This window comes from Anastrepha ludens, chromosome 4 (genome assembly GCF_028408465.1).
Source record: "Anastrepha ludens isolate Willacy chromosome 4, idAnaLude1.1, whole genome shotgun sequence".
In the NCBI taxonomy this organism is placed as follows: domain Eukaryota; kingdom Metazoa; phylum Arthropoda; class Insecta; order Diptera; family Tephritidae; genus Anastrepha; species Anastrepha ludens.
The window spans coordinates 46,979,158-47,006,610 of NC_071500.1; the positions used below are offsets into that span (position 1 = coordinate 46,979,158).

Consider the following 27,453-nt stretch of genomic DNA (forward strand, 5'->3'; position numbering starts at 1 on the left):
CGACAACGAAGCAATTGATCATTTGCATTCTAATATAACTTCTAGGCTAATTTCTTCTCAAACGCAAATTCAACCGAGACTTCGAGTAGAATTCTTCTCACACTAGTGCTCACTTTATAGAAGTATCTGTAAACACCACGCAGTTCATAGCCATGCCAAATCTTCTTCTTCTTCTTAATTGGCGCGATAACCGCTTACGCGATTTTGGCCGAGATTAACAAAGCGCGCCAGTCGTTTCTTTCTCGTGCTAACCGGCGCCAATTGGACACACCAAGTGAAGCCAAGTCCTTCTCCACCTGATCTTTCCAACGCAGAGGAGGCCTTCCTCTTCCTCTGCTACCACCAGCTGGTACCGCATCGAATACTTTCAAAGCCGGAGCGTTTGTATCCATTCGGACGACATGACCCAGCCAACGAAGCCGCTGGATCTTTATTCGCTGCGCTATGCCTATGTCGTCGTAAAGCTCATACAGCTCATCGTTCCATCGTCTGCGATATTCGCCGTTGCCAACGTGCAAAGGTCCAAAAATCTTACGCAGAATCTTTCTCTCGAACACTCCAAGCGTCGCTTCATCGGATGTTGTCATCGTCCAAGCTTCTGCGCCATACGTTAGGACGGGCATGATGAGAGTCTTGTAGAGTGTTAATTTTGTTCGTCGAGAGAGGACTTTACTGCTCAATTGCCTACTTAGTCCAAAGTAGCACTTGTTGGCAAGCGAGATTCTACGTTGGATTTCAAGGCTGACATTGTTATCGGTGTTAATGCTGGTTCCTAAATACACGAAGTCTTTTACGACCTCAAAATTATAACTGTCAACAGTGACGTGGGTGCCGATACGCGAGTGCGCCGACTGTTTGTTTGAAGACAGGAGGTACTTCGTTTTGTCCTCGTTCACCACCAAACCCATTCGCTTTGCCTCTTTATCCAGTTTGGAGAAGGCAGAACTAACAGCGCGGTTGTTAAGCCCGATGATGTCAATATCATCGGCATACGCCAGCAATTGTACGCTCTTATAAAATATTGTGCCTGAGCGATTAAGTTCTGCGGCTCGTACGATGCTCTCCAACATCAGGTTAAAGAAGTCACACGACAGCGAGTCACCCTGTCTGAAACCTCGTTTGGTATCAAACGGCTCGGAGAGGTCCTTCCCAATTCTGACGGCGCTGCTGGTGTTGAGCAACGTCATCTTACATAGCCGTATTAGTTTTGCGGGGATACCGAATTCAGACATCGCGGCATACAGGTAACTCCTTTCCGTACTGTCGAATGCAGCTTTGAAGTCGACGAAAAGATGGTGTGTGTCGATTCTCCTTTCATGGGTCTTTTCCAAGATTTGGCGTATTGAGAATATTTGGTCGATGGTAGACTTTCCAGGTCTGAAGCCACACTGATAAGGTCCAATCAGTTGGTTGACGGTGGGCTTCAGCCTTTCACACAATACGCTCGCTAGAACCTTATAGGCGATATTTAGAAGACTAATCCCGCGGTAATTGGCACAAATTGCAGGATCGCCCTTCTTATGGATTGGGCAGAGCACACTTAAATTCCAATCGGCAGGCATGCTTTCATCCGACCATATTCTGCATAGGAGCTGATGCATGCACCTTACCAGCTCCTCGCCGCCATGTTTGAATAGCTCAGCCGGCAGTCCGTCGGCGCCCGCGGCTTTGTTGTTCTTTAGCCGTGATATTGCTATTCTCACCTCGTCATGGTCGGGTAACGGAACGACAATTCCGTCGTCAACGATTGGGGTATCGGGATCTTCACATTCTCTATGACATGCGCAGCTGTCACCGTTTAACAGGTTCGAGAAGTGTTCCCTCCATAATTTAAGATTGCTCTGTACGTCAGTCACCAGATCGCCGTCTAGCCATGCCAAATAGCTGCAATAAAATTAACTTCCTAAAGATGGGAAATAAAACACCTTTTAGTTCTCCGAAATTCAAGAGTTCTGCGAATCAAAAAATAAAAATTGTATCAGATTGTGCTGCAATTGAGAAAAATACAAAAGATTTTTGGAAACGAAATTTTTAAGTGAGGGGGTGAATGCACCTTCCACTCATTTTTTAATCATCAGTCATTCCACGCGTTATTTTAATGAGCTAAATTCTCGAAGCAAAAAGCACAAACAATTGAGCAAAGTAATGAGGTTGAAGCAGTACTTCACGCATACGTACATACATATATATTTACATAAGCAAGTTAACATTTACATATCTACAAACACAGTTCTCAAAATCATAAAAGTAGTGAGAAAATCTATCGGGATCCATTACACCAATCAACCAAGTGGAACTTAATTTAATTTTAAAATAACGAAATACTCGTGCACTTGAGTGCCGCCCAGTCTTGAATGAAATGAATTACTTAAGCGTTAATAAGTAACCACTGAAAGCAAACAATAAAAAAAGAGGAGCAACAACTGGAACATAAAACTGCGCTTCTACGTGATAAGCCAACTGCGAAACTCTTTACTTCTATCTATATGCATACATACATACATGCTAACATGAATGCATTTGCAACAAGTTATAAATAGGTTAGAAACATCCAGTTTTTCTCTACTCTTCCCTTTAGTGTGGAAGTCCACGGCTATTTACACGCCAAACCGCAAAAAGCATAGAATTCGTATTACCTATTAGGTATACTGTGAACGAATTTATATGTATACATATAAGTATATGCATACTTATACATATATACATGTATATGGTTGGACTTTGTTGGTTCTGACTTGTGTTCTGTTCACTCAAATTGAACGAACAAATTTTAGTAAGAGTTCTACTACAACACACAATACCCGCCGACTGCAGCCATGCATAACTGAAATTACCTGTGCGACTGTCAGGGCCAGTGTCAAGTTGGACCTTAATTTGAAACAACAAAAACTAAACCACAAAATACATATGTAAGCACATTTCACAACTGAGAAAAGCCGGCAAAAGAAACTACTGACAATTTACATACATATGAACCCAGCAGTAAAAATTTCGTGACCGTCTTCAAAGTACAGTGCGTTTAAATAACTACAGCACAGAGACTTATTGACAAGTTTTCACAATTTTTTTGTTTCTTGTTTAATGGTATTCATTTTTTATGAAAATATGGTCAGCTCTCCTACAAAAGTTATATTCGTTTGTGGCGAAAGAGATCCATTGTTTTTGAGTAAGATGTTTACGCAAATGGTTTAAAACTGTTTTATGGTCGATCTTTAGCACCCTTTAACTCGAAACTCTCTTAAAGAGATGGCTAGTCATTTCATCTAAATGTAACCTGGGTTCCAGACAACAATGTGACAACGGGGAGAATCGGAGAACCGATGATATATGTATATAGGACCGATGAAATATAGAAAAGGACTTCTACAAACATGTTAGCTAAACATACAGCATTCTTGCTAAGACAAAGAGAGCCTAGCTTTAGCACACGTATGCATTTCCATAACTCCTTTAAGCGGACGTATAACATTAAGACATATAACTTCTGTAGAATTTGTCTAAACGAAGAATCCACATATAGATTCACCATTCTAGGTAGACAACTCATCAATGAATTTGAAGATCTGAGTACTGGGGAAATCAGGGATCTTCATTGTTTTTTTTTGTTTTGAAAATCAGGAGAAGTTCCCAATGCGTTATCACAATGGATGTGATCCTGACCTGAATCTGTAGCCTAACCTAACCTAAACACCCACCACTTTATTATTCCAAAATTTAGTAAGCCTGCATACCCTGCATACTCGAAATTTGTATAGAAATTTGTGTAACTTTCTATGTTTCTTTTTCTAATTTTCTTAATTTTTCTAGAATTAAAAAGTTTGAAATTTTTATGAAAATTTGTTGAGTTTTTCTCTAACTTTCACAATGTTTGAAATTGTTAAAACTCTATATAACTCATTCTGTGCTATATATGTATATATACCTATAATTGGCGCTTACACGCTTATCGGGTGTTAGGCCGAGCTCCTCCTCCTGTGCTATATATGTAACTAATTATCAAACGCACTGCATGTAATGAAAAATATTTCAAAGCTGTAGAGTTAAACCAACAAGCAAACAAAAATCCGAGGTGTGGCTACTAAAGAGTGAAACTTACACTACTATAGATGATGTATATATGCATCAGACGCCAGGAAACGTCAGTTGTTTGAAATCTGAAAAGAATAAGATTTGAGTCCATTGAAGATGTGAGAAAGAGCACGACACATGACCTGAAGACAGATGAAGACTTTTATCACTCTTTCTAGCATTAGAAGCGTTGTGGGAATTGAAATAGGGTGTGCATTGAAGGTGATGATCGGTAAATATGTATGAGATCAAAATAAAATGTTTTACAACATCAGTCTCCTTGTTAGCCAATAGCCACACTAACAAATAACAAATGGAAGAAGGTAAATGGAGGAACGTAGCTACGGAAGCTATGCTCTGACAAAGACTGGATCTTAATGGTGGTGAGTAATAGTTCATAGCTATACCGAAAATCCAATGAACGCCAACTAAATATTTGGGCGAATAAGGGATTACGCATTAGGGCGTGTGAGTTATAATTACTTTTATTAATTGAAAAAATAATATGTGGTATTTTATATGAAATTTAATATATGTAGTTCAAATGTCTACTACAGTTTCGAGCGAAGGCACAACCTATATATATGTTTTGATTACATTTTACCTAGGTAGACCGATCTCTACGGGCTGTAGAAGATTTAAGCTGAAAATTCCAACTGTAATTCTTATCTCCTACATCAAAGCTTCTCAGTATTTGGTACGCGAACCACCATAATAAAATGTCCATACCATGTCCGGTGCACTACTAAAATGTCCATTAATTGAGAAGAGATAGAGTTTTAACGAATAGCATGATTAGAAGTCTTCAATGGATCAAAGTAGTGTTAGTTCTGATCGTTTCAAAAATAGTTTTGAAGACTACCTTATGAATATGTTCATGCTTTTGTACCAAGATATTGATCATTATCCTTTGGCCCTCAAAATTTTCACGGCGGAGCTGGAGCTGATTTGTTACAAACTTAAAGTAATAGCGAAGAAAATAATTGAGTTCATAAAGATCAGTTGGCGGTTTGATGTTAAGTAAAGTTATTTAAAGCTTTTTATTTTAAAATAATATTTGGATTTTTTATTCCTTTTAGTTAAAATAGGACACACAAATTTACATGCAATTGGAATCCTTGCGATAGCGGCGAAGTATTAGCAAGCCCCTGCGTGTTAGTAATAGAATGTCACAATTATCTGATTTCCATACTAAAAATTATTCCAGTAAAGGAATACTTCGATACCTTAGGACACACCAACACACGATTTGCCTCACTGAAAGTAGTCGTTCGATAGTCTTTAAATTAGCGAAGTATACTAGCAATTCGAAAAAGAAAGTGGAGATTCCCAACTCCTATATATTCCTTCGGTTGACGAAATGGTGCATAAATACTTCGTTAGTTGTTCGGATAAATAAGCCCACAAGTATGTATTACCTCCGAACAGCAGCTTTTTATTTTTTTTTTTTGCAAGAAGCTTTTTCACGACTGAAATACACTCGTAGATTTGCCATTGCCTTCCAAGGGACGACCGGTATTAGAAATCAACTTTTCTATAATTTAGTGTTTCGTGCCCACAGCGGGTTTCGTACGCGGACATTGCCGATTGGTAACCATGCACAAACCTCTTCGACTCCGGCTGGTTTACAACTTGAAAAATATATATGTGGTCGAAATATTTAAATTCATGGCTCACACAAACCTTAGACTCTTCAATACTAGAGCCGAGTATTCCTCTTAAGCTCTTCTGTACCCTCTATTTTATCCAATCAGAAATATCACGCCGGATTTCAGAATTAAGTTTTTTGGCTTGTAGCTCGCGCCAATTGCGAACTCTCTGGTATGAAGAAGAGATTGTAATAGTTTAAAGGTATTTGAGTTTTATAATGAAAAATTTGCATGCGCCAAATTTGCATATATAATAACAAACAAACAATACTTTTACTTTCATTGAATTGTCTACACTTTCATAGGTATTTTAGCTTAAAATGCGCGTTCTTCTCGCTTCATCCGAAAAACATGGCTTTAGAAGGTTTCGTAGAATTATTAATTTCGACTATTTCCACTTTTTGGTTAGTAATTCGCAATCGAAATGCGATAATTACTGTTTATTAAGTTTTTTAGCCAGTGACCTTTACGCATATAATAAAATGATGCACGGTTCAATTTCCTACGTTAACAATTGCCACAATTTCTTGTTAATTATTTATGCACATATAAATGTGCATATGAATAGATATATTTACATGGATGAATTTATTTGTTTATATGAATGAATGTGTGCATGTATGAATGTACGTTCAATGGGTTGTGTTTCCTTGCACACTGCATGGTATTAAAAATAATTGTTTGACTGTGCATAACAAATAGAAGACTGAAAACTAAACTAAGATATACAAAAAGTAAATTGGCGAAAATTGAAAGTGGGTTAGTAAAACATTAAATACAAAGCATTTATAAAGCGCTCCGACTCTATTGTATACTTGAATGTACATTTGTACATATTGTACGTGCAGTGTGGCCTATAAAGTGGCCTATTGTGTCTATTGATATGTGATCACAGTCACATTTTATGTATTTTGCTCTCATATGCTCGTCGACTCTATTTTCACGGAATTAAAAGAGTTTTTTTCATTTCCTTAGTTCACTCCCTTATTTTGTTTGCCATTCTTTAAATTTACCGCTACACAACTGATGTTTCAACATGAAACATTGAATTTCTCGTTAAGTAGTTCAAACTAGTGATATTTGATTCGCCAATTTTGTAGGCTGGTAGCGGATTTCATTTTACATTCGTCAACATTAAATTAAATTATTTCATGTTTTTTCTCATAAAAATTTAATGCAAAACAAAAACTACATATATACATATCTAAATCTGTGCATTACAGCGATCTAATTTTTTTTTAATAACATTCCTAGCAGATTCGGATTCTGCACGTATTATAATTCTACGAAAAAAAATCCCTAGAGCATAGTAGTTATAAACTCAATTGTATGCCCCCCAAATTAAAAAAAGCGATTTTTAATTAAAAGGAAGTTGAAATTGAAATTTGAAAACTCGATCCAAGAAGCACAGAGTAACTCCTAAAACACCCAGGCTAAAAAGTCCATTGTATTTAAAGCTCTAGAAAGTGAAAGGGTGTATAGCCAAGGAGGAAGGGAGAGAATAAACAGATAGGATAGAATAGAGCGATAGAGGTCCAGTTTGAGAGAACGAATATTACACATTCTTAAGACATTAGAACCCAAAATTCGTAGCCTTGTTCTAGCAAAACCAGGACACTCACAGAGAAAATACTTAGTGCTATCCGCCTCTTCTAAGCTGCCTGTCTTGCTTGTCCACGTCCTCACAGATCCCGATGCTGGTTATATGCTGGGCCCATGGTTTGTGTCCTGTACTGATACCGACTATCAGCCGAACGTCTTTTCTTGCAAGTTTTAGAAGAAAGTTCAACAGTTTTTTGTTTGTGCCTGTCGCAAAACACTTTGTAGTTCTGCAGCATACTAGACCGGACCATCGCTCTTTATGTAAATTCTATACATAATCGCTGATCTACTTCTTCATTCCTGTAGAACTAATTCCGATTATTGGCTCTGGACCCTATGGGGTAACCGCTGATCCACAGTTGGCCAATTCATCGCAGTGCCCCAGAATCTATATAAGTACGAGCTTATTCTACCTTACAACATAATTAAGCTTCTTCTTACATTCTTGAACAATCTTTGAAAATTGCTTTACTTTCTCTGGAGTCTGTATAATTCAAAATTTATATTGGAGCAATATTTGGAACCTTCCACCCGACGCTCCCGCTGGTGGATGCTTTCGTACACATATTGTGAGAAATCTAAGGATTTGATAATACATATATATAAAGGGACTTTCAAAAGTTGCACCTAGATGTAGTTTTAAAATTAAATATGTAAAAATTTAGATTCTTTTACGTTTCACTATTTTTAGAGAACGTCGAGATATCCACGTTGTAGTTTGTCCAGCAACACTTTGCGTCACACCAGCAAAATCCTCAACCCTGTTTTTGGCCTTTCAATCCTAAACAGAACCAATCTATTGAAATTTTTTCAACATTACTGCTTTTGCTCTACCTCTTTACCATTAAGTGGTTGCTCACCAGATTCGGAGCTCACCAGAATGATTTCTCTAAAAGCGTTAGTTATGAGGAAAAGTTTACTACTTCTTGTGTGGTCAGTACTTCTTGTGTGCAATGTTCATCTCTGCTAATGACAAGTTTTGGATATCGGGTAGAGGTTATTCGCCAAAAAGGACTAATACATGACTTTTCAGAAATTAGTATTTTTTTGATCAAGAAACGTTTTTGATCAAGAAACGAAAAACATTTATAATTTCCAGATTTTATAGCCTTTTTCCACCAAGTCCTAAAAACGATTTACGTTAAAATACTAATATATTTAAAGCAGCATTCAATGAAATAATAGGACTATGCATAAGTTCGTGCGGTTTTACAACAGATGGCGTAACTTGATTATTATTCCATCGATCCACATTTCCAAACATTCATTGGAGAGCTACTGTCGTAAGGCACAAACGTCAGTATAAGTTTTTTATTTGAAGCGTAAACAACAATATTTTTACCACACTTGAAAATGTCGAATTTCGTGCCAAATAATGTGTTTTTGCGGGGAATTCTTCTTCATTATTTTAATATGAAGAAAAAAGCAGCCGAAAGTCATCGTATCTTGGTGGAAGTTTATGGTGAGCATGCTCTATCTGAGCGAACGTGCCAGAAGTGGTTTGCACGCTTTAAAAGTGGTGATTTTGGCTTGGAAGACGAAGAACGCGAGGGTGCGCCGCCAAAGTTCATGGATACCGAATTGGAGGAATTGCTCGATCAAGATCCGGCTCAAACGCAAGAAGAGGTTGCAAAAACTTTGGGAGTTGATCAATCAACCATTTCCAAACGTTTAAAAGCCATGGGAATGATCCGAAAGGTAGGCCATTGGGTGCCGTATGAATTGAAGCCAAGAGACGTTGAACGCCGTTTTATGGCATGCGAACAACTGCTTCAACGGCACAAAAGAAAGGGTTTTTTGCATCGAATTGTGACTGGCGATGAAAAGTGGGTCCATTACGACAATCCAAAACGTCGGGCAACGTATGGATACCCTGGCCATGCTTCAACATCGACGTCGGCGCAGAATATTCATGGCCTGAAGGTTATGCTGTGTATCTGGTGGGACCAGCTGGGTGTTGTGTATTATGAGCTACTGAAACCGAATGAAACGATTACGGGGGATGTCTACCGACGACAATTGATGCGTTTGAGCCGAGCACTGCGAGAAAAACGGCCGCAATACGCCGATAGACACGACAAAGTTATTTTGCAACATGACAATGCTCGGCCACATGTTGCACAAGTGGTCAAAACATACTTAGAAACGCTCAAATGGGATGTCCTACCCCACCCGCCGTATAGTCCAGACCTTGCGCCATCCGATTACTATCTCTTCCGATCGATGCAACATGGCCTGGCTGACCAGCACTTCCGTAATTACGATGAAGTCAAAAAATGGATCGATTCGTGGATTGCGGCAAAACCGACCGAATTTTTCACAAAGGGAATCCGTGAATTACCAGAAAGATGGGAAAAAGTAGTAGTAAGCGATGGACAATATTTTGAATATTAAATTTGTAACCATTTTACGTCAATAAAGTTTCAAATTTCGAAAAAAACCGCACGAACTTATTCATAGTCCTATTAATTCAATGGAGTATTTGGGGAGGAAATAAAACTCAAATACATACTAATATTTATTGAGGAAGTCGTTCTCGAAGAAATACTCTGAAACCATGAAGGGAGCATTAAAGATCTCTCAGGCCGCAGTATTAAATCCCCTCATAATAATATTATAGATATTATTGTTGTATCAAAGCTCTTTACTCTCAAAGTAGAGATAAATAAAATTTTCTAAAGTAAAAAACAATTTTATGTTAAAAGGAATAGCTGCACTGCATTTACAATTACAAACAAAAAACGTATATTAGTTAACAGCATTAGAATAAACATAAACAACACTTCATTTTTTTAAATTTAGCCTTCTACATATCAAGTTTACTGTAAACGAGTTAATACCCTCGATATTTGGAAATAATCAATAATACTGCGAAATCAAAACAAAACAACAAACTGCTCTGGTGGTCATCTACTGTTAGCCAACCACAAATGTAAAGAAAACATCAGCTATTTTAGTTAACTTAATTTCTTCCAAAAGCATGAGAGTAGTTGTAAAAGTTTTCCAGATTTCAGATATAGATTTTTTTCTTTTGTATTTGCGCATTAAAAGCCTACAATTTTAATGCAAAAGAGGTAAAGAAGTCAAAGAGCTAATTGCCTTAAAGCATAGTAATTAAAAACAAATTTAATCAGTCAAACTTGTTACATCAGATCGTAGGTTAATCATTTAAAAAGTTGGGGCATTACTCAGCTAGCTACTCATCTGCTCAGCTAACCGGCTTTACTGCATTTCTTTAGCTAGCAAAGTTGGTTAAGCGGGTTGGCGCGACTGTCGCATGTCAAGCTGTGATAATTAATGCGCTGCAATGCACAACGCAACATTCCCATCAGCTCCTCATGCGCACATACAAATGTACATATGTAATCATGCTTCAGCACACATACATATGAACTTGTGCGTGCATGCATATGTCCACACAAAGTTTATTTATTTATCTTTTCTTTTTGTAATAGCTATTTTCATGCGAAAGTGTCACACGAGTAAACTAAAGTCAGTTGGAAAGTGTTGAAAAGGTTATGTAAGGTTCAGAAATAATTAACAGCTGTGCATCGGTTCACCCATAAAAATACAAGCAAAACTTGTATAAAATTTTAAGAAAAAACATTAATTTGTGAAATTTTTCGAAATGTAACCAGCTTAAAAATATTAAGCTCTGCAATCAAACAAGGTACGATTTATTTAAATAAGTGGAATGGAAATACCTTCGAACACAAAATATATTTTTATAATATTACACTACAACTAGCAACCATCATTAGTCTTCACACATCCACCACAAATAGTATAGACAATCAACAGCTTAGTAAAACATAATAAGCTTTTATTCCTCCTCATAGAATTTCATCACATTAAAATCTTCACGAGCCAATTTAATTCCATTTTTTGCCCATATTTATGTTTCAAGTACTTGTAAATAGCTCTTGTATGACAAAAAGTATTGAGTACGATTACCAATAAAAATGTCAAGCTTTACGATGGCGATGCCAGATATGACAAATTCACATTAGTGTCGTCATATCATACGTATTATGTACAATAATAATGTATTATTTCTTGTATTACATTTAAGTATTTGATAAAGAAGTTTCATAGATATACAGATGTATACCACAAAATAGTTTTGTTCACCATTTCAGCTTTTTTACATCGATTTAGTGTGAAACAATGTGTATTTTAGTTAACATACAATTTGCAATTGTTGGCAAATATTCTTCACTAACGACCGACTCCGACTTGGTGGCACACGTGACTGTGCATTTTTATTAATTAAAAAAAATTGTGGAGGAAGTACTATTTAACCTCTTAATCAAAGTACTCAACCATGCTAGACGGCAGGCAGTTCCATAATACGATTATTGTAAAAGTTGCTATAATACAGAATAGCAAGAAACTGTTGGACACATCCTGCGTGAGTGTGAAGGTCTAGCTAGAAGAAGATTTCACACGCTTGGTAGTGCATTCTTAACAAATACAGGTATAGTGAATCTTACACTAACGAAGCTAAGCTCGTTTATAAAAGCCGCAGGAAGGTTTAAAAAAGATCCCACTGTGTAAGGAAAAAGTTCCAGTGATTTCGCAATGGACCTTTAACAGGTCTGAATGTGCCAAATTAGCAGTCACCAGACCTACCTACTTACCAGAATAACACCCATGGGATATCATTGAAATATATATGTAGTATTCTTGTATCTTTTACTTTTAACCTGCAAAATTATAGATAGCTACCCTGTGTATGCTCATAGAAAATTGTTCATATACATTTTGTCAAAAAATATCGGGAAGTGGTCATTTAAAAAGCGCGCGTTATACATATCTACGTTCATTTTTTTTTTTTTTCTTGCTGGAATGTCGGTACAACTGTCCTCTATAGTGTCGCAGAGTTTAAGCGTGATTTGCCAAATCATTGAAAATGTTGCAGAAAGCCCATGGCGAGTGTGCTTGATTAAAAGCACGGGTCTACGAGTGGTATAAGGCTTTTGCAGAGGGCCGAGAAGTCGTAGAAAATTTGCCCCGATCTGGTCGCTCCTCAACGTCTTCAACGGAAGAAAATGTCCACAAAGGCAAGGAAATAGTATTGGAAAACCATGATTTATATTTATAGACGTATGCATTTTGCTCGCTCCTTTTGATTAACATATTGTATAATAATATTCTGCATAGATTGCATCGGTATATGGAACAGAAGCAACTTTTTTGAGAACTCTTCATCTTTCGTGTCACTCCCGTACTTGGTTGTCTTTAGCTAAGGCGATGGTAAAAATAAAAGTAAAAAAATTAAAAAGCACTGTTCAGAAAACTTAAGTAAAGTCTTAAGTTTCAGGAAGTTACATAGCAATAAAAAATTGCTTAAGTTTTGTAGACAATTGAGATTGTCGAACTTAAAAATTCTGGACGTCCACTGTAATTTGTATGTCACAGAGTTTCCACACAAAATATTTACCTTTCTTAGGCGTAGTGCGATAAAGCAATAAAAATGTGTACATTAACATTGACATCTTTTAAAATTTAATTTTACCAGTTCTTTAATAGTTAAACACATAAAAAATTAAGATCTATAAACGAGCATGTGCAAAAAAGTTAAGAAAAATATTAAATGCTTCCAAGTCACCTTGAAGATTACAACTGAACAAATAACTGACAGAAAATGTCATAATTTTCACAACTGAAATGTGTATAAAAATTACATACATACATAAATATGTATGAATGTATGTACATACATATAAGCACATTTGTATATGAGTATCCATATACATTTTAACCGGCCGCAGTGGATCAGAGTTGAACTAATTTTAATGTGAGCATTTGCGACAATTTAATGTGCACGCATTTTTTGCCGTCACAACAGAGCCGCTGCTTATCGCCAGACTGGTGGGGCTGCAACTGGACTGCTACTGCTACTGGGTCAAGATCGTTCATTGCATCAATAACCAGAAAATAGTAGCCAGAGCAACAGTAGCAATGGCAGCAGCGACAACAGCAGTAAAAACAATACAAAATGCAATTTAACAACAAATTTGAATTGTTAATTTCGAAGTTTCAATATTACTTGAGCGTTACCACGGCCTTTGTAGCGTAAAATTGAGCTACAATATGCGTACATACATATACGAGTATGTACATATTTAGATACATATGTATGTGTGTATATAGAATAAGAAACTAGCCACAAATTATCTAAACTCAATGCACCTGTAGCAATTGCAACTTTTGTTTTTTCTTTATTAAAGTGAACTTGCCTTGGGTTGAAATGAACCTGCTACACTGCACATGCAACAACAGCAGCATCAACAACAACAGCGGCAGTAGCAGCAGCAGCAACAACAATGGCTGTTGCAACCGATTTGACAATTTACAAGCTTTCTTAATACACCGAGCCACTGAAGCAGTAAATGAATATCTGTTCTAACTTTTGGTCACCTTTTCGCAATAGTTTATGATTATATGTTGCCAAAACTTGTGGTTGCAAAATAAATTAGTAACAAATTATTTATCATAAAGTAAGTGATTGTATTTCTGCCAAGAAGAAGATCCTCATAAATAACCATTTGCCCTTCGGAGTCTGCTTAAAACTGTAGGTCCCTCCATTTGTGGAACAACATCAAGACGCACGCCATAAATAGGAGGAGGAGCTCGGCCAAACACCTAACAGATGTGTGCGCTGCAATTATTTATTTATTTTTTTATTTGCATTTGTATGTGAGTCATTCCATTTATCGGGTGTGTTTTTTAAAACTTAAATGTTAATATAAGACAGAAATATTGTTGGAGTGCATTTTTTATCATAATCTGCTAGATAGTTTCATGGCATTTTGCTTATTTTTTTTTTAAATATGGCAACCGACATACAACACCCATACAACACCCGATACTTACAATTTAGAAACTCACAGTCATAAAGGCAGAAGGAAGCTTTAGAAGATCCTTGAGATCTTCCAGCTTATTCAGAAATTATCTACCTAAAATGATGAGTCTAAGTCGGGATAGAACAGGACAGTGGCACAGAAGGTGCAAAATCATAGGTATCTTCCTCAACCAGTTAGCTTCTACAGAATGTCTAAGCGCTCATCTTCTGGGCGTGTCTGGGACGTAAACGAAAAACGACTTTTTATTTTTGCTTTGAGTATTTTATTTTTTGATTCATTATTAAAAAATAAAATTTTATTTTTGGCCATACGAGGTTCGTTCAAAAAGTTATGAGCTTCCAGAAAAGGGTCTTCACATGGACAATGTAACGTAACCGATTTCGATAAAATAAAATTTAAATGACGTAGAATTCATGTCGTTATCGTGTAAACTACGGTCATTCGAAAAAAACATTTTTAGTATTTTTTTCGGACCTTTAAAGTCAAACAAAAGGGGTCAAAAAACGGGTTTTCATCTTTAAACGTTCGCCATTTTTTCATTTTTATTTTAAGATCGCAGCTCACATGATAACGACGCTCATACTGAACAAGTTTGATTTTAGTCGTGTCGCCAGCGGCAGAAGACCATTTTTTGAAGGCTGACAACTTTTTGAATGAACTTCATATGACCAAAAAAAAATGTATTTTGTAACAATGGATCAAAAAATAAAATACTCAAAACCAATATAAAAAAGCTTTCTTCGTTTCCATTTTACACGATTTTAAAAAACACCCAAAAACACCATTTCAAATGAGGCGTGGGCATCCTTCGTTCGCTATTCTTACAAATTTCGTGCAGCTAAGCAGCCTACATATCTTTAAGGTATGCGCATGCCATTGTCTGTGTACTTATTAATGAGTTTTGTGCCGAGTCTCGCTAGTTCATCGGCCTTACAGTTGCCCTCGAAATACCAGGAGCCCAGGTTGGAATAACTCAACCAATGCATTAAGAGATGTGTGAAATTTCATGGCTTCCTTAGAGGTTTCCCACTGTTTTGTAAGAGATTTTAGTCAGTGGAAATGTAGATATCATCTCCAGGTGTCGCATTACATTGTACCAGTATCGAGGCCTTAATTATTGGCATTAGTTCAGCCTGGAAACCACTGCTTTAGTCGGAGAGCCGGAAGCTAAAAGAAATCCACAGATCAGCCATCTGTATAGACATGATGGACTCGCCCTGTCTTACTAGGTCCCATTCACAGTCTTCCTTTGAGGGTACGACAGTCGGTTTTATGTAACCGGAATGACCCGGATTTATATCCAGCTAAGGACCGTCACTTCAGCAGCATACCCCATTTATGTATGAGGAATGTGTATACTGCTACAACAACAATAGCAGGGAAGAAGGGGAGGGTCGTACACATTACGGCGAGAGTTCATACCAGGATAAAAATTTCTCTGATATATCAAAGTTGACATAAGATAATCTGACTTTGAAAATTGGCATATCTTTAGTAACAAGTGAAAGATATTTAGTGAGCAGAAGGTTTTTGAGAAATTTCGACCCAACTGCTAATCACTTTTAGCTACTTAGTAGTTATTATTTGATTTATTAGTTACTATATATAAAATATAAGGACTAAAATGGCAAAGTTATATGGCGCTTACACCCATTTCGGGTGTTTGGCCGAACTCCTCCTCTTATTTGTGGTGTTCGACTTGATGTTGTTCCAGCAATGGAAGGGCCTACAGTTTCAAGTCGGCTCCGAATGGCAGATATTTTTTCTGACGAGCTTTTTCATGGCAGAAATGCACTCGGAAGTTTGCCGAGGGGCGACCGCTATTAGAAAAAACTGTTTTTATAATTTTGCCCTTTCATGTATGGAGATTCGAACCTACTCACCCCCGAATGATAGCCACAAACCAACCCATTGGACTATGTCTGTATGTATGTGCCTTGACACGAAAATATTTAAGGTTGAAGGCTATTTACCTCGAGGTTCGAACTGCAATCAGCAGTAGATTCTGATATCTAAATTCCTCTAATAATTTGTGTATTTATAAATCATATTTTGTCTTATTAACCACTCCCACAAAAATAGCTTCTAAGATACCGAACATAAATTTTCACGAAACCTATATAACGAAATACAAATAAAACCCGCCGCGCAACTCTAGATTTCTTCACCAAGTGTAGCTATTATAAGACATTTCTTTAATTCTTTTGCAACACATTTCTATTTCCAGATTCCTAGAAAATGCAATAGCCGATAAGAAACACTTCCAATTCCTGTCCACCTTTCTCAGAACTGCACCTTAAATATTCTTATCTGTCATGCCGGCAAAAATGTAGGAGGCAAGCGTGTACGTATGAAGTTATTCGTTGCTATGAGTGAGTGTGCGTAGCCGAATCTATTTATTGGTTTGTGTCACATAAATTTCTTTAATTGAGCGAAACAAATTTTGGGGACCATGAAGGCGACATTTAGCAATCACTATGAAGCATATTCTTTGTACACAATATGTACAAACATACATCATACTCATGTATGACATATGTATGAGCATTCACTGCAGGGAAATCCTTAAATGTTTAGGGAAAAAAATATCTTGCATGAAATCCGTGGAAATTCAGCGAGCTACAGCAAATGTTTCAACTTGAGAGATTTCATACCGCCTTTTATGCGAAACCGCTCAAAATTTTTGAGTTCATCAGACACAATTTTCCAAAAAATCTTTCGCCTCTTGTAAAACGGTAATTTTTGCTCTTGAAAGCATTTGCAAATTTTATCAGCGCTACAAATGCGGCAGTAAAAAACGACATATTTACATACTACACAAATAACTCAGCATCACACACAAAATATTTAAATTGAGCTTGAGAAAATAATTGTCATTGCAATAGCATTCGATTTGTTTATCAAACACGAATCATTTACCGCTTGACACTGAATCTCACGGAACAAGCGCGTACATACATACATACATTTGTGTGTAGTACAATATTCATTCCCATCATTTTTTTGTTTTTCATTCTTCTGACTTCAATAACACAGCAAAACGAAAATTGCTGATGTCGATTACGCACACATACACACCAGCAGAAACATCTATTAAAGTACGTTCCCTGCAGGAAAAATATGCAAGAGTAAATCAAATTATATCCGAACCTCATAAAAATAACCAACGCATTTATCCTAATACAACTGAGTGCTGAAGATGGACCCGACACTGACCAGATATAGCGGTTTGATGTGCAGTCACTATCACATTAATGCTACAGTTTAAATTAATAAAAAATAGCAATTCCAACCCCTGAACTGAATTCAGTTGTGTTAAACCTCATAGCCGGCTGATACAGTTAGATTAACATTTTCGTTAGCCTTAAAAAAGCATTACAGTCGTCGAAAGGAGTCATCTAGTGAAAGTTTCTCTAACGAAAGAAAACACTTGAGTGTAATTTTTAATAAAAACTTATAAAAAGCCTAATACGGAGACTGAAATAACCAAAAACCATTTTATAGGCACTCGTAACATAGAGGAGTAGAGACACTGTTGATACTGTAACTTAACTGACTAGATCCCCAAAGATTTGGTTTCTCGGAAATCTTAAACGGCTCTCCCTAACCCCACAGTTCCTATATATGAAAATCAAAGTCTTGCAAACTGTTAATCACTGCATCTGAATCAGACGATAGGAGAACAACGGCCAAGTTCTAATTTAGCCTAAATCAACTACTTAAAATCACCTTCTACCCTATTATACGATACTGGACATATCATATAAATATTTATACATATTCACATTCATTTACATATTTAAAATGCTTGAAACAGAACTGACTTCAGCAGGACGAGATACGAGATAACAAGATCGAGATATTGATTTGTATAAACAAAAAATTTTTATAATTATTCCTAATTTTTACAAGTAGGTGTTCGAAAGCGCCAAATTATTCATCAAATAACAGCTGACAGTTCGATGCAAGGCAATCGACATAATACTAAAAAACGTGAGTATATAAAGTATATTTATGGTAATTTTTTGGACAAAAAAACTTTTAAGGGGGACAGCTTCTCCAGCACTTTAAAAATTTCCATTTTTTGTTTGCTTTAAAAATTTCATTTACAATCTAAAGAATATCTTTTCAATGTTTAAAGCTTAATAGAAAGTCTAGAAAGTCCCATAAAATCAATGAAATGATGAGGGTCGAACGGAAACTCCGCGCTGTCCAATATAACTCAAACGGTAATCAAGAAATCAACTTAAAATTTTACATGGATATTTTTTAACATATTGGCCTTTGCATGTACCTCAAATTTTATATTAATTGCCACTAAAAATATTGTTTTGAATAATTTGTTTATAAAAAACAGGATCATTTTTTTCTTTTTCACTTCAAGTTTCGTTTTTTTTTTTTTGTTAAGAATAGATAAGTACAAAGCGAAGTAACTTATTTTAATGAAAAAATGTTGTCTGGTTTATTTCAGTTGATTACAAAAGGCTGTACATTCCACGACGCAAATTAAAGGATCCATGTTTAAGCTGCTGTAGCGCAGTCAATTTGTTTTTTTGTTTTTTAAATTTTTGTATATTCATTTAAGCATAAATATTAATATGTAATTTATTTTAAGATAATAAATACTCCCAGTTTTTCGCAAAAAATTATTGAAAAACTAATTGTGTGGACGAGCTACCCCCTTAAAAGTCTCAGCTGACATCTCTTCTTCTACCGGTCGTTGCAAGTAGTAATGGCAAATTTTGCGTTTGTTAACTTTTTTGCTTGTTCTGCTCTATGGGAGTAAATTTTCATGTACGCTCTTGATTTGAATTGATTGCTCATGATGGAAAATTTTGTTATCGAACACAATAAATAATGATGTAATAATAAATTAATAATAGTATGTTTTTCTATGCATTAGCACTTCTTAACTGTCAATTTCAATTTCAATGGAATATTGATTTAAAAAAATTTTTTTAACTAGGTTCATTGTAGTGGGTGTTTGTTATGCATCATTTTGTAGCACAATAATGCCCCGTCTCACATTGTCAATTACCATTTGGCCAAAAATTTAACACATATAAATCCACAATCACCATATCCAACCCCGTATAACTTTTGATTAGGAATTCAGCTCCGCAGTTCCCGTGATTCAATGATCCAACGTAAAACTATGAAGGCGTCTCGGAAGTAGAGGTAAACCTCTGTCTCGAGAATTTGAAAACAAAAATTGTCTTAAGAGTAATTTATAGAGAGGGTTGCTTTGAAAAAAAAAGGAAATAGATTTGGGATAATAAATGAAGATCGTTAAATTCATAAGCTTTGCAATTATCCAAAATTAATGATCTCAATAGTATATGCTCCAAACTTTATCTCTGGTTTGACTTAAAACAGACTTTCTGCTTACTTCGGAGTCATTCGATTTTCCTGCAGGTTTGCATAAGCAAAGCAATTTTATCAGCAACGTTAACTCATCAATGGCCAACATCACTTTTGCAACTTCCACACGCTTTAACCAAACACCTGTGAAGTAAATGTTGTATGTGCATATGCATGGATGGGTGTACATATGATTTTTAAATATCTGGCTTGCATATCAAAATTCATTATTAATTACTACAATTCTTCATAAGTTTTCTTTTGTAGTTGGCTGCTGTATCAGCTTTCTACTTTAATAGCGCAACAGCTGCAATTTAATTTACTTTATCTAGAAAGAAGTTTACAGCACAGCTTGCTCTTCCAGTATTCATTTTTTTTTTTTATTTATTTATTTTTATTTTTTTTTTGCTGCTTGTTTTTACTTACTTTTATTACTTACTTTTTTCATATTCCGCTTATTGCACAAAAGACACAATAACCTAATAAATTCTCCGCGTACACGTTGCAATTTTTCGCGGTTTTTTGCGTTGTTTTTTTATTTTGGTTCTTTCTTCTAGTATTCTTGCGCTTAACGGGTAAGAATATGAAGAAAGAGAACTGCAATTAGGAACAATGTGCTAAACACAATTACCCACTTTTTTTATATTTTTATTTTTTGTTTTTTTTTTTATTTGTTGTTTATTTTTTACTTAATTTTTTGTTAACTTTTTCAGAAATTTGTTTGCAAATTCTCGCGAATTCCCACATTCACCACATGTCACTGTAAACGGAAAATGTAATTTAAGAATACTCCATAAATCTGTATATTTATTTCCTGGAAATCGAGCCAAAAACGTATTTAAAACAAATAAATATCGTAAATATCACGTTACACACTTTTGCTCCGCGTCATATGTTTAAGCACATCGGCTATTCCATTCGTTCTGTCACTTCATTTTCATTTATGTACTGAATCGGTTTCAATTTTACGAGTATTGTGCATTGTGTCTGATTTTTCTGATTCCTTCTTTTATATTTGTTTTGCTTTACTTTACTTATTGTTTGTCATTTGACAGTGACATGAAATGGAATCCCAAAGAACCAAAATGAGGGAACAAGCCTGCGATCTAACGGCCGAGTAACTTCAGTTTCAGCTGTGCTTCACCTGTAGGCCAACGTGATGACGCGCACACACAAACATCCAACTAGATTGACTGACTCACGAGCCGACTGGCTGGATTACCTGTGGTGGTTGAAGCGGAAACATGAAATATCCCCCAAACGACAGGCAAGTATGTGGCTGTGTGTTTTGTTTGTTTGCTTGTTGGCCGTGTTGAGTGGCTGTGTTTTTCCACTCCTTCACCTTGCACCACTCGCTCACTGTCTCTCTTGGACACTCACTCATTTACACTGTACGATTATTGTTGTATAGGTTGGTATCAGTTGGTACATAGTGGCTAGTACACTTTAATAGCCGCTTATTTGCTCATTTCAGTTGTTCACCCAATTAGACATCACTCATTCGAAGTAGGCGACTTCTACTAGCATACTGTACATACAGTGGTGATCACAGAAATAGTATACCGGTTGTTCGAAAGGAAAATATGTATATGCCTGATTATTAATTTAAAAATGCGATAGAGTCGATTTTTCTGTTTAAACAGCGGTTTAGTATCTCAAAAACAGGACCAAATTTCAATTATCGATTTTTCTGCATTCGCTGGCAGCTGTTCGTAAGTGCTCATAAAATTTCAAATGTATTTTTATCAGAACGGGGTTATATTCAAACTGTGAAACAGATCACTTCAAGGATGTTGCATTTATTGATCTGAAATCATTTTATTTGGAAGTATATGTATGTCATCTCATTATTTAATGTACATTTTCCTTTTTATTATCAATTTACTAGTCACTTTTTTACTCCTAAAATCAAGTTCAAATTTTGATGATTTCGAACGTTAGAAACCATCTTTTGTATAAGAATTATTTATTTAAAAAAGACATTCCTCGTTAACATAGATATACACCTGCCAGAAAAAGTATCCGTACACAAAGAAATGAAAGCAACATATGAAGAAATTCATTGTAAAAAAAACTAAACCATTTTAAACTTTTATGTTATATGTTTAGTAAGTAATTTTTTCACAATTTCTATACATTTTAATCTAGGTACATCCTTAAAAATTAGAATTTACAAGACAAAAACAAAAAACTTCACTTCAACGAAGCGGAGAGAGTTTGCGTAAGCATAAAAACAAGGATTTCCCGCAGTATACAGTGGCATATTCCACCCAATAACGGTTCTATTTTAGTTTGTAATTTATTTTGCTGTAACTGCATTACTTTGGAGTTATTTTAAAGTTTTTGTGTACAAAAAATAGCGATGACCCTCAAAACTAAGGAAAATAGTGTTGGCGAGAGAAAAATTATCCTGAAACTGGGGAATGAAGGCAAATCATGGGAAGAAGTCACTCTTCTGTGCAACATGTCGCAGCATATAATTCAACTGGTTCAATTGTGTCAAAGCCACGTTCTGGTCGACCTAGAATATTTGCTTTCACGGCAAGAAAATCGAACGCAACTGACCCATTGTGACAGCCATACTATCCTCACATCACATTGCCACTTCTGTTTATTTACTAATTAACAACGCCGTTACCAACTACAATAGTTGTTACCACGTATTGAATTGTTTACAGGAATTCTAAAAATATAACCAGCTTTTTCATTTTGGGCTTTTGTCAACTAAAGTCGGCTATTGTGTTGGATTATGAATACGAGCCTATATAAATAGTTAATAGTGCAAGTGTGCCATTTGTGTGAACACCACTGGCGGCATACCTATGTAAGTAAACGAGTGTTTCATTACTTCAATTTCTTTTACTCCTTTGCCACTAGCTCAGCTATTGTTGGAATTTTACAACGCTGACCACAAATGTCGCTATCAGCATGTATTATTTTAATAGATGCGTATATGTGTGCATGAATGAATGTCCAAGTAGTTTTATATTCTCTGCCTCAATTAATGCTGCTACTGCATGAAAAGAGTCTCTGGAGTGCAATGAGGTGTAATGTGTCAAGAAAGAGCAACCATAGTTGCCCATTTCATTGTCGATCAACGGATTTACCGGCTTGACATTCAGCCGGTAGTGGGTCGTTCGACCAAGAAGTTGTTGTATTGTTCATTAGTGCAATTACATTTGTTATGGTTTTTTTTTCTTGAAATGTCACTGTTGCCACTATTGTTGTACAATGGATCTTTATTTTTTGCGTATATTTAGCCAATAAATCAAGATAAAATTTTGTTTGTTTTTGGATTTTTTAGAAAAACTCTTAACACAAGATACAATTTTAAACTTCAAAAAAGAGGGAAAGAAATTGCGTATTATAGCATTTAACAAAATATTATCTTCCATATATGGTAAAACTCTCTACAATTTTATTAGTCGAGTTTAGTCCATAAGTATCCCATATAAAAAACATTCGCTGAAATAGACATTTTCTCTACATAAGTACATGCGTGGCAACTATAAACAATAGCTGTTTTTAAACGCTGGAATCCTTTCAAGCTAGATGGCTCATAGAGGCTCTGGCTGCCAAAGTGCATCCTTTCTAATGCTTTCGAAAGCTATCCATTATTTTTTAATTTTTTTCGAAACCCATCCATTGTGTGATAATAAAACTGGCTACCACTTTCATATTATTGTAAGACACATACATTTACTCCCAAACAAAATACAAAAACCAAAAGAGAGGGTCATATTCACCAGAAGAGAATTTTACTCTAGGCATAGGTGAATGAAACATAAGCACATAGTGATACTGTTTAAAACAGCTAATTAAGGGGGTAGTATGGTTAATTCGGTGTAAAACAAGCATATTTTTCGAAATTTTTTTTGTCGACACAGTTGATTTATTCAAAATTTTAAAATTACTTCATTATAAAGTCATATTTAAAGAATATTGTGTGAAATTTTCATTGATTTTTATGAAGAAATGAGTTGGTGGCAGCGAATCTTCGCGGACGTCTCATAAAAAAGTTTTATTGCGGTGTCCCTCAGAACTCATTACTGGATCAACTAAAATCAAAAAACCAAATTGATTTCATCAGCTAATAAAGTTTCGCAGGTAACAACGTCGAATTTTTTTTTTTTTTTTTAATTTTTTAAAGCGCTTTGAAGTCAAAACACCGATTTTTCATAAAAAAACTTGAAAACTTTGTTGTTTTAAAATATGACAAAATTAAAAAAAAAAAAAAAACTCGACGTTGTTACCTGCGAAACTTTATTAGCTGATGAAATCAATTTGGTTTTTTGATTTTAGTTGATCCAGTAATGAGTTCTGAGGGACACCGCAATAAAACTTTTTTATGAGACGTCCGCGAAGATTCGCTGCCACCAACTCATTTCTTCATAAAAATCAATGAAAATTTCACACATTATTCTTTAAATATGACTTTATAATGAAGTAATTTTAAAATTTTGAATAAATCAACTGTGTCGACAAAAAAAATTTCGAAAAATATGCTTGTTTTACACCGAATTAACCATACTACCCCCTTAAGCTTAGGTTGTACCTTTGAAAATGAGTGAAGATATTTAACTGGTGGGCTTAGACATTCCTAGTTTAGAGCGATCGGACTTTTCAAAAGTATCTTCGTCATGTTTTTTAAGAAATAGATAGGATGCCGTTCCTTTCATGCAACGATAAATTCGACTTTATCACGAACAAATCAATGATATTCTGACCTTATTTGAATTGGTTTTGTTTTTTTCCGACCTTGACGGTGGAAGTCTTCAACGCTTTCAACTTTGGTATACCATTGCGCTCACTTATTTATGCACGTCTTCCAATTCTTCTAATATTTTACTGCAGATACAATGAAATTTTTGGACTTTTATGGTGTATACATCGGAGCACGGTTTCTTATGGTGTACACATCGGAATCGCTTTCATACGCGGAGATCATTTTGTAAAAACAATGCTTTCTAAATTTCCCACAAAACTAACAAATCTCGGCCACGCTTCCATTTGACAGATTATATGTATTTATAATAAATATGAATTGCCTACGCCCACCTGACATATAAATGAAATCCAAATTTAAACTTAAATTTAACATTTTTGGGAAAAAGGCGGATTTCCGCTGTAAGCCACTGTAGCTTAATTTCATGTTCTTAAAAAATGTTTACCTACTCAGTTTTCAAATTTACTTTGTAGCTATTATATATAGTGCAGTGATAACATTTTCGTAAAGATTTCGAAAACCGAATCAACGATGGACTTAATGATTGGGCGGATTATTTTACGAATTCTATGTTTAAAATACATGTGTAGGTATGCATGTACATACACATATGTATGTATGTGTATGCCCAATTTTATGGTTTCCTTAACTGTTGTTGAAATGTCTTAACTCTGAGTGACTTTCCCACATTCCCTTTTCTCCTTTGGTTATCTGATGGTTGATGAGTAATGTCAGGTAATGACTCCTAGCACGATTCCATTGCGGAAACCCTTTGACTTTTCTATGTGTCTAAGAAAACTGTGTTAGATTTGTACGCCGTTAGTCTTTCCTTCAAGATTACGAAAAGAAACTCAGAAAAAAATCAAAAAGAAAAACAGCGTTTTGGGAAATTAATCATTAGTTAGACATAAAGTACCTAAAATGCACCCCAAAATATCTATGCACGTATGCGTCTATACACCAATCAGCATTTTTAGGTGCATAGAACTCATACAAGTAAATAAACAGGTCGCAAACACACTTTGCACTCGTATTCGTACGTGTTAGGGAAAAGGCATAATAAATTTACTCATTGCGGAAGTTAATGCGTAGAGAATGTTTATTTTACGCTGAAGGAATAAGAAAAAACCTAATTTGAGCTAGCCGAGTGAACAGCGTGGGATCGTAGTAATGTTCAAGTAGTTAATGAGATGGCGTGTCGTCCGGATTTTCACGACTACTCACTCACAGCCAACAGATTGTGCGCAGGTTGTAGATATTTTGCAATTGTCCAGACAGGTATTTAGGTTCAAGGTTGGAATTTCAGCTGCGTATACTTTTGTTGTGAAAATTATCTTTTTTGTACATATGTATTTATGTCCCTTTTCATACTTCTAATCATATTTTAGCGACATACAGTAGCTCAAAGCGAAACTCGTACATCGAACCATATTTGCGGCGTTACCACTTAATTTTTAATGATAAAATATAAATTAATTACAAAACTAAATTAAGTATTAGAATATGGATTAAAACGAAAGCTATTTGATAAAGCTATGAGTTGATAATATTTTTCAATAAACAATAAGCAATTACTTACAAAACCGAATTAAATAATAGAACGAAATAAAATGTTGAAGAAAATTTTAATTAGGGAATATTTTTATTTGGTGTTACTACTTGGCTTTTATAATGGTAAGCAATTAAAACACTGCATATGGGTGCCATACAAAAGGAGGTTTAGAACGCTTTAATAAAAACATATTTTTAATGGCATTACTTTTTTTCTAGCCTACAGCATATCTACTAAAGACTTCTTTATCTCAATTGGCGTAGCCACCGTTTCAACGATATTGGCCGGATTGAATCTGCTACGAATCTCAGAGGGATCTTATTGTACCCGAGTTTAGTTATGTTTAGGAAATAGTGAGGTATTGCCAATATTTAAAGGCAACTATTTGTGTTTATGAGGCCTCGGGAACCACGTAGTTATTATACTAAATTGTTCAATAAGTTTTGCTACTAGGCAATTTTTTTTTTATTTTTTTATGTTTTTGTTAAATTGGTACACTCTTCACATAGACGTATATGAAGTTTCATTTCAATCTATCAATTCATTCTTTGTTCGTAAACCATTTATATGGACGTGTCACATTACATATTTCCTACAATGTAAAGAATCATGTATCGTGCGGTGATTGAATGTTCATATTAAAAAAGTTTAAATCCAATAGAAATAGTGAAATTGAAAGTGTAAAAGGACTTTTCGCCATCAATTAGTAAGTAGAGAGATGGGTTGCTGAATTTAAATGTGGTCGTACAAGGCTTGAAGACAATCCACGTCTAAAAACAACAGCAACGCCAGAAATCGTAGAAAAAAAATACACGATATCGTATTGAAAAATTTTCGAGTAACTAAAAGAGAAGTAGAAGTGGTAGAAGCCCTAGGGATCTCATTGGAAAGTGTAAGCAATATTTTGACTAAAGTATTGGGTTTCAGAAAGCTGTGTGCACAATGGGTGCCATATTTGCTAGTAATGAAACAAAAACACATTCGAATGTGACTTTCTCAGCAACATTTAGAGCGTTTTCGAAATTATAAAGTGGATTTTATGCGTCGATCCATCACTATGGATGAGACTTGGGTCTATCTTAATGATCCTAAATCAAAACAAAAGCAAAAGAGTGGTGTGAAACGAGTTCGTGTCCAAAAATCGGCCAAGAAGTTTTTTGGGAAGCGAAAGGAATTTCCTTTGGCATCAGTTTTTTGGGCTGCACTCCTCTTGCATTTGTTTGTGGATTACTTGCAAACTGGTAAAACAATGAATTCTGAATATCATTGTAACCTTTTAGATAAACTGAAACAAAAAATTAGTAAAAAAATACCCAGTTTGCAAAGAAAAAAAATAATTTTTTATCAAAACAATGCACCGTCGTATCACAAGGGTATTTTACAGTGGCTAAAATCCTTGAATTGACGTTCAAATAGTTGGAGCATCCACCGTATTTACCAGATTTGGTCACTAGTGATTTAAATCTGTTTCCAGGCCTAAAAAAATGCATGCGTGGAAAGCGTTTCTCATCAAATGATGAGGTCATAACAGTTTTGGAAGCATATTTTGCAGCCATCTCAGATTCTCACTGCAGAAATGAGATTCATAAATTGGAATCTCGTTGGAACAAGTGAATTGATGTTCAG

The 27,453-nt window shown here is 35.5% G+C and overlaps 1 protein-coding gene across 4 annotated transcripts in view; it reads right to left on the minus strand.

Annotated features, from left to right (window-relative positions):
* The window catches only part of LOC128862182 (sodium- and chloride-dependent GABA transporter 1), a 166,293-nt gene that overhangs the window by 81,431 nt on the left and 57,409 nt on the right, over positions 1 to 27,453 (minus strand). The window contains exons 1-2 of one of the 4 annotated variants that reach the window (XM_054100657.1): positions 20,426 to 20,843; positions 19,989 to 20,309 (exon numbers count right to left, since the gene is read on the minus strand). The exons of 1 other annotated variant lie outside the window; for it this stretch is intronic. The gene's annotated coding sequence lies outside the window, so the exon portion shown is untranslated. Of the gene's footprint in view, positions 1 to 19,975; positions 20,844 to 27,453 lie in introns of those variants that run through there. 2 more of the 4 variants (XM_054100656.1, XM_054100659.1) reach the window with 2 other exon arrangements.